Source organism: Haliaeetus albicilla, chromosome 5 (genome assembly GCF_947461875.1).
Source record: "Haliaeetus albicilla chromosome 5, bHalAlb1.1, whole genome shotgun sequence".
Classification (NCBI taxonomy): Eukaryota; Metazoa; Chordata; class Aves; order Accipitriformes; family Accipitridae; genus Haliaeetus; species Haliaeetus albicilla.
This window is the reverse complement of record NC_091487.1, coordinates 3,725,757-3,731,756: the sequence shown is the minus strand read 5'-3', so window position 1 is coordinate 3,731,756 and position 6,000 is coordinate 3,725,757.

The window sequence follows — 6,000 nt, the reverse complement described above, 5'->3', positions numbered from 1 at the left end:
CCTCACCCTCCCCAAGAGCATTCCACCCATTAGGAATTCCATTCCATTAGGAAACGGGCATTTGCTTTTGGGGGGAGATGGCCTGGGTTCTTCGCTGGCCCCGCAACAGAGTTGTTGTCCCCAGCGCATGGCTTTTCTCCGGTCGCAGCAGCTGACGCAGCGTGAGGTCGGGATGCACCACGGGTGTCCGGGAGCTGGGAAGCTACAGAGGAATCTTCTGCCAGACCCACAGGGAGGGAGCGAGGGAGAAGCACGGCTGCAGAAACATTATTTGCAGACAAAAGGCATGCAGGATCCGGCCTGACCCCTCATTACACACGTCTGAGGAGTGATGTGCATATTAAAATAATCCCTTCAAAGAGACTGGTGAAGAGAGAGCACTGAAGTATTGATGAGCCAAGCTGGCACAGGGATTGATCTTGATGCATTTGTGAATTTTATTAATAACTTTAGAGAGGGCACACAGCACCACTGCACACAAACACGTCCCCCTCACCGCTGCCCCACATCGGGCTGTGAGATCTCCCCATCCGAGGATGAGCCAGAGTTCCCCTCATCTGACCCCAGGCTGGTACATCTCTTGCCCCACCAGTCTGGTTCTGCCTCTCTAAGACCCAGAGACTTGTCTTGCGCTCCTAGGGCCTTGCAAACAGAGGCACAAACAAGAAACAAGGGCAGAATTCGATGCTGCAGATAAATACCAATTAAAATCAGGAAAAAAAGAAGGGGGCATGAAGCAAAGCCTCAAACCAAATTTCAGCTCTGCCTCCTCTGGGCTTTTTCAAGCAACAGCATGGGAATCCCCCACATCCCCATCTTTACGTCTCCTCTCCTCCCAGCCCAGGTCAACCTTTGCTCCTGCAGAGCATCTCAGCACCCACAACTCTGCTCTGCTGTTCTCTGCAATTCTCACCCTGATATAGATCGGAGGATTTTCAGGACTGCTGTGAGACTTGCTGCATCTTGTTTCCAGACTGGCTTGGCTCTGCTTTCCTCCCTGGGCTTTACAGGTAAATCAGATGGCTATCAACAAGGGCTTAAAATGACCCCCAGTCCTTCCTGCAGATAAGCCAGGGTCTGGCGGGGCGAGCAGCACCCAGCCCCGCACCTCCCAGGCAGGAGCCCGAAACATCTGAGTTGCTCCTGGAGAAGGCATGGGCTGGATGTGGGGTCTGCTTTCGCCCCCCTCCTCCTCACCCCCAGGTCTGCACAGCCTGCCGGTCCATGCCAAAACCCCTCTGTCCTGCCGGGAAGCCGCTTTCCCAATCCCGTTTGCATTCCTGCCTGACTTATCTGCTAAATAGCTCCAGCCTTGGAGAGGAGATGTGGCGTGTCAGAAGAGCTGTGGGTCCCCAGGCAAGGTCTGTGGTCTCAGGACACCAGCCACCCCCCAAGACCACATGCAGGACGTGATTCAGCACCAGCAGAGACGCTCCTCACCCTGTTGACTGCAGCAAGTGCCAGCTCTCTGCACCGACAAATATTACTGAAGTCAGTGAAAACTTCATTGTCTGTAAAGAATTTATCCTCGCAAAACACCAGGAAGCCCAAACCATCCTGTTATGCCTGTTTTACGGGCAGAGAGAGAACGGCTGAATGAATCCCCCGGGAGTCTGCAGTGCGATCTCCCCTCCCTGCGCTCCTGCCTTCACCATCAACTCCTCTTTCTCAAAGCAAAGACTGCCCAGGTCCTTGGGACCTCCCCATCCCACTTGTCTGGGAGTACAAGGAGACAAAGAGAACAGGAGGAAAGAAAAAAAAAAAATCAGTTATTTTCAGGATCACTTCAAAGACTGCATTGTCCTTTCCTCCCCCTCTTTTTTTCAAAGGCACGTCTCCATCTCGCTTGGTTCCTTTGGAGCAAAGCTCTGTCACAGCAAAGCCGTGCCCGGCCCCCGTGCAGAGGCACCTGTACCTCCACTGTAGGGCACACCATGTCCTCCCCCAGCTCCTCCCAGCCTCCCTTCAGCTCTTTACTCAACCTCTGACCCAAGCACTTGTAAACCCCACAAATGCCCAAAGTGAGCAACCAGAGCGGTGTCATCTGGGAGGGACCCGAAACAGGGGGACAGCCTAAAAACACGGGGCAGCAGTGATTTACAGCCTGGCTTTCTGACCACTGCTACCCGCCAGCCCCAAGGTGACACTGCCTACGGAGGAAGAAAATTTGTAGGGACAAACCTTTTTCCTCCCACACCTCCACTCTCCTGGGGGTGACACTGAGCTGTGTTCACATGGTGGCCAGCCCCCAGCCAGCAAGCTGGAGGGCATCCTGAAGAAGCATCCCCGCACAGTACACATCACTCTCAAACTGGGAATAGAGGGGTACTGTGTCTTGGGCTGCATGGGAAGGGCAGCCCCTCCTCCTCTTCCTCCCCATTTATCCATCATTTCCAAGACAATTTCTCCGGGGCTGGTAGCAGTCCCTTCTAGCTAATTATCCTCAGACTTTGAAAATTGCCCAAAAAGCCTGACAATGCTAAACTTGTGGGTGAAGAGCCTGCAGCGGCTAGCCTGGCTGCAGCCGATTGCACGTTGTCCCACCAGACCATACCTCCCGCCCCGGAGACACCTGCTTGGCACTGTGATTTTAAGCAAAATGCTGTCTTAATCGCATCCAGCTTCGGTGGGAGATGGTGATGCATCACACATCTCAAATCACGGCCATGGTCTATTAGCTAAAAGCAGGGCGTTACGTTCCCAGGCACATTTGCCGCTCTCCTCTCCCCATGCCATGACTCTCCTCCTGGGCTGTATTTGAACGCCTCATCCCTGGGGCCATGAATTAGACAGTGATGCACAAGCCAGGAGCAGGGACTCGGAGGGGGATTTGCAATTCAGAGCAGTCCCAAGACTGAATGAGACATCTCAGACTGGCAAATGAGAAAGGGCAAAACCTGAGACACGGCCAGTCAGCCCCAAAAATGAACACACCCTTGGGTGCTCAGCCAGCTGGATGGAAAGCAGTGAGCACCCCATCAGAGCCCCAGCCAACCATGGGGTCCTGGTCATTCCCACCCCACTCATCCCCATGGTGGATGCAGGTGCCCCATGAGATCCTGCAGAACTGGGTGGGATGCGTGAGGGTGGGAGACCTTCTCCAAGATCAAGCTCCAGCCCCGCTGAGCAATCCCATGGGATGCTGAACTATTTGGGTGGATTTGGGGGGTCAGAGACAGCAGCATTTGCAAGCCAGAAAACCTTTCTGATAAAACAAGGCTCCAGAAGCTCCATCTGACGGCACTTTTTTGGGTTTGCTGATGAAGGTCTGCAGGTACCCAGATGGCAAGGGATTCCTGTCAGGCGCTTGCTTCCTCCTCAGCCTTGAAGAAATTAATTGCGTGGCAAGAGCTAGGAGAGAGCAGATGACACCAGACAAATTGACTTGGGAGATAAAGTACAAAGGGGCGAGCTCTAATGAGGTGAGAAGGAGGTTAGAAGTATTGACTACCACAAGTGTGAGGGAAATGACAAATAGACCCAGCAGTGAGAGATCTGAGGCAGGTTTTCATCCAAATGCTGGCAGCGATTGCCACAGCCTATGCTCCCCAGAGCCGTATGAGCAGTGACAAGCTGGTCCTGTGCAGAAACCACAAACAGGAAAGAAGAGACAAGAAGGGAGGCACCAAACCCCAAAATCTGTGAGGGCTTTGGGTGGGGATTTTTGTAAGGCGGATGAAGAAAAAAAACCAAAACAATATCACAGTAGAGAAGTCTACGCCCATCGACACTTTTTTGACCTACTATGGCACCACGTTGTACCATGGGACAGTCCCGGGATGCAGAGCAGCTCTCAGACGTGCTGCTGTCACGCTCCATTTGGGCAGCTATGAAGCTCGGCAGAGCACCAGCTCTGAAGTCGCATGGGTGACCTGGAAAAGTGGCTGAAGGCTGGTCCTGGGGAGCTTCAGAGGAGGCAACAGATGCTGAGCCTTCCTGTGTGATAAATATTGCAGGAGAGCCTTGATTTTCTTTTGCGGATGTCTCTCCACAACTTGGGAGCAGGGCTCAGTGTGAAATAGTCCACATGTGGTTTGGAAATGGCCAAGGCACAGAGGTGTGCAGGCAGGAGACACTGTAAAGACCAGGACTAGCACATGGCAGAGACCAGCAAGGGGACACCAGAGGTGTGAAGAAGGTGATTTGGGATTTCTCACAAGGCAAGAACTAAGAGGCAGCTTGGGGAGTTATCAGGCACCTGGTTTAAAACTGACCGAAGGACAGACTCATCACTAAATCTGCTGGGCAGTATACTGTGGAGACCAAAAACGTTCATAAATTTAAAAGGGGAAAAGACAGGTTCACAAATGATAGCTCTACCAGTAGCCTTTAAGCGTGAGGTTCCCGGTGCAGCTCCTCCAGCCCAATAGATCCTGATACCAGCGACCTCGTCAATGGCCAGGCTGTGAACACGGGGGTCTTACAGCTGTTCGCTGCATCCCTTATTGCCAGAGAGAAGATGCTCACCTACAGGGGCTTTTTATCAGATGCAGGACATGGCTAGCCTTGAATAAAAAGCCAGCTCTGTCAGTGATGGTGCTCCAAGGAAGACAAAAATTTGGGAACGAGGTTGGGGTGTGCTGATTTGCAGCTATCCCAAGAAGAAAGGGAGAACAGCAGTTGCCTCCATCCCAGCAGCAAAGCAGTGCCCATTAGCTCCCACCAGCTGGCTGGACACAGACTCTTGCTTTGACCAGCCTAAGATAGCTTGAGTAGCATCACCTGAAGAAAAATGCCCAAATGATCTTGTTACAGCAGCAGACTAGACTTTTCTCGCCACCAAGGTCTGCTTCTCAACTGTCCTCCCGGGCAGAGGAAAATGCTGCCGGTACCTGCTCAGAGGGGCTGGGAAACATTTTGAGTAGCCTGGTCTCCTGCCAGTCTTCCCGAGGAACAGGATCATCGATCCAGGTCTGCACTGAAGATGGTCATCCCTGTACAAATACAAACCAGATACCCGAGAGACTTCAGCAGGAGGCACGTTTGTGCCAAATGCTTAGAAAAAGCCCTAGAAATCCGGACACATCGATGTTTTGGCTGACACCACCAACAAGGCAAGAGCTTTCCAGTGAAGGACGGATGGCAGCGGAGCCAAGCCTTGACACAGGAGGAGGGCTGAGAGCTGCCTGGCTGCCTGCTCTGCCAACCTGCTGCCAAGGTTTTCAGGCCAGGAGGGATTTTCTCCCTGTTGGAGCCAAGCGATGGTGATCTCGCACTGATAAACACGGTTTGATCCAACGCCCACGCACAAAGATAATGTGCCGGCAAAAGCCAGATTCAATGACTCTGCAGCACTCATTCCAACAGAGTGCATCAACAGGTGTCGAATTTGAGGGGAAATTAAGGTCCAACACTGACAGTCATTGCTCTGTGACATTTATGAGGTCTGTTAATGCTACACACTACGAGCAGGTCTCTTTTTGGAGAAGGTGATGAAACGAAGCCTCACGAGAAAAGAGACAGAGGATGACGAGCTCAGTTGGTTCAACAGTTTCTTTCCAAAACAAGCAAATCTCCAAGTGTGATCACTTTGGTTCAATAAATAAAAATAAGCAATTCAGCACTAGTCTGTTTTAAATGGACGTGTTAGCGCTGATGGTGTTAATAACAAATGTAATTATTTAAAAGCTCCTATGTGTATCAGGGCAGTGAAAACTGCAAATGTCGGCAAACCTATGAGTATTCTTCTTTTATGCCTGCCATTAAATCAATTTAAAGTCCCCACCTCAACGCATCAGAGTTAATTATGTGCTTTATGCAGGGATTACTAGAAGAGGACCTTCGTTTTGTGTTGCACAGGTCTGGCTAAACAATTGTGAAGGCCATCATATATTTCACTAAACTGCCAGGACTGCTGGGCAGAAGCCTGGTGTCTGCTCCCCTCACCAGCCATGTCCAGTGCCCGTATCAGGAGGGTGATGCAGAGCACATACGGAGACCAGGTTATTGTGGGGTCAGTTCTGCATCACTCTCTAGCCACTTCTGCCCTGAAAGGTCTGA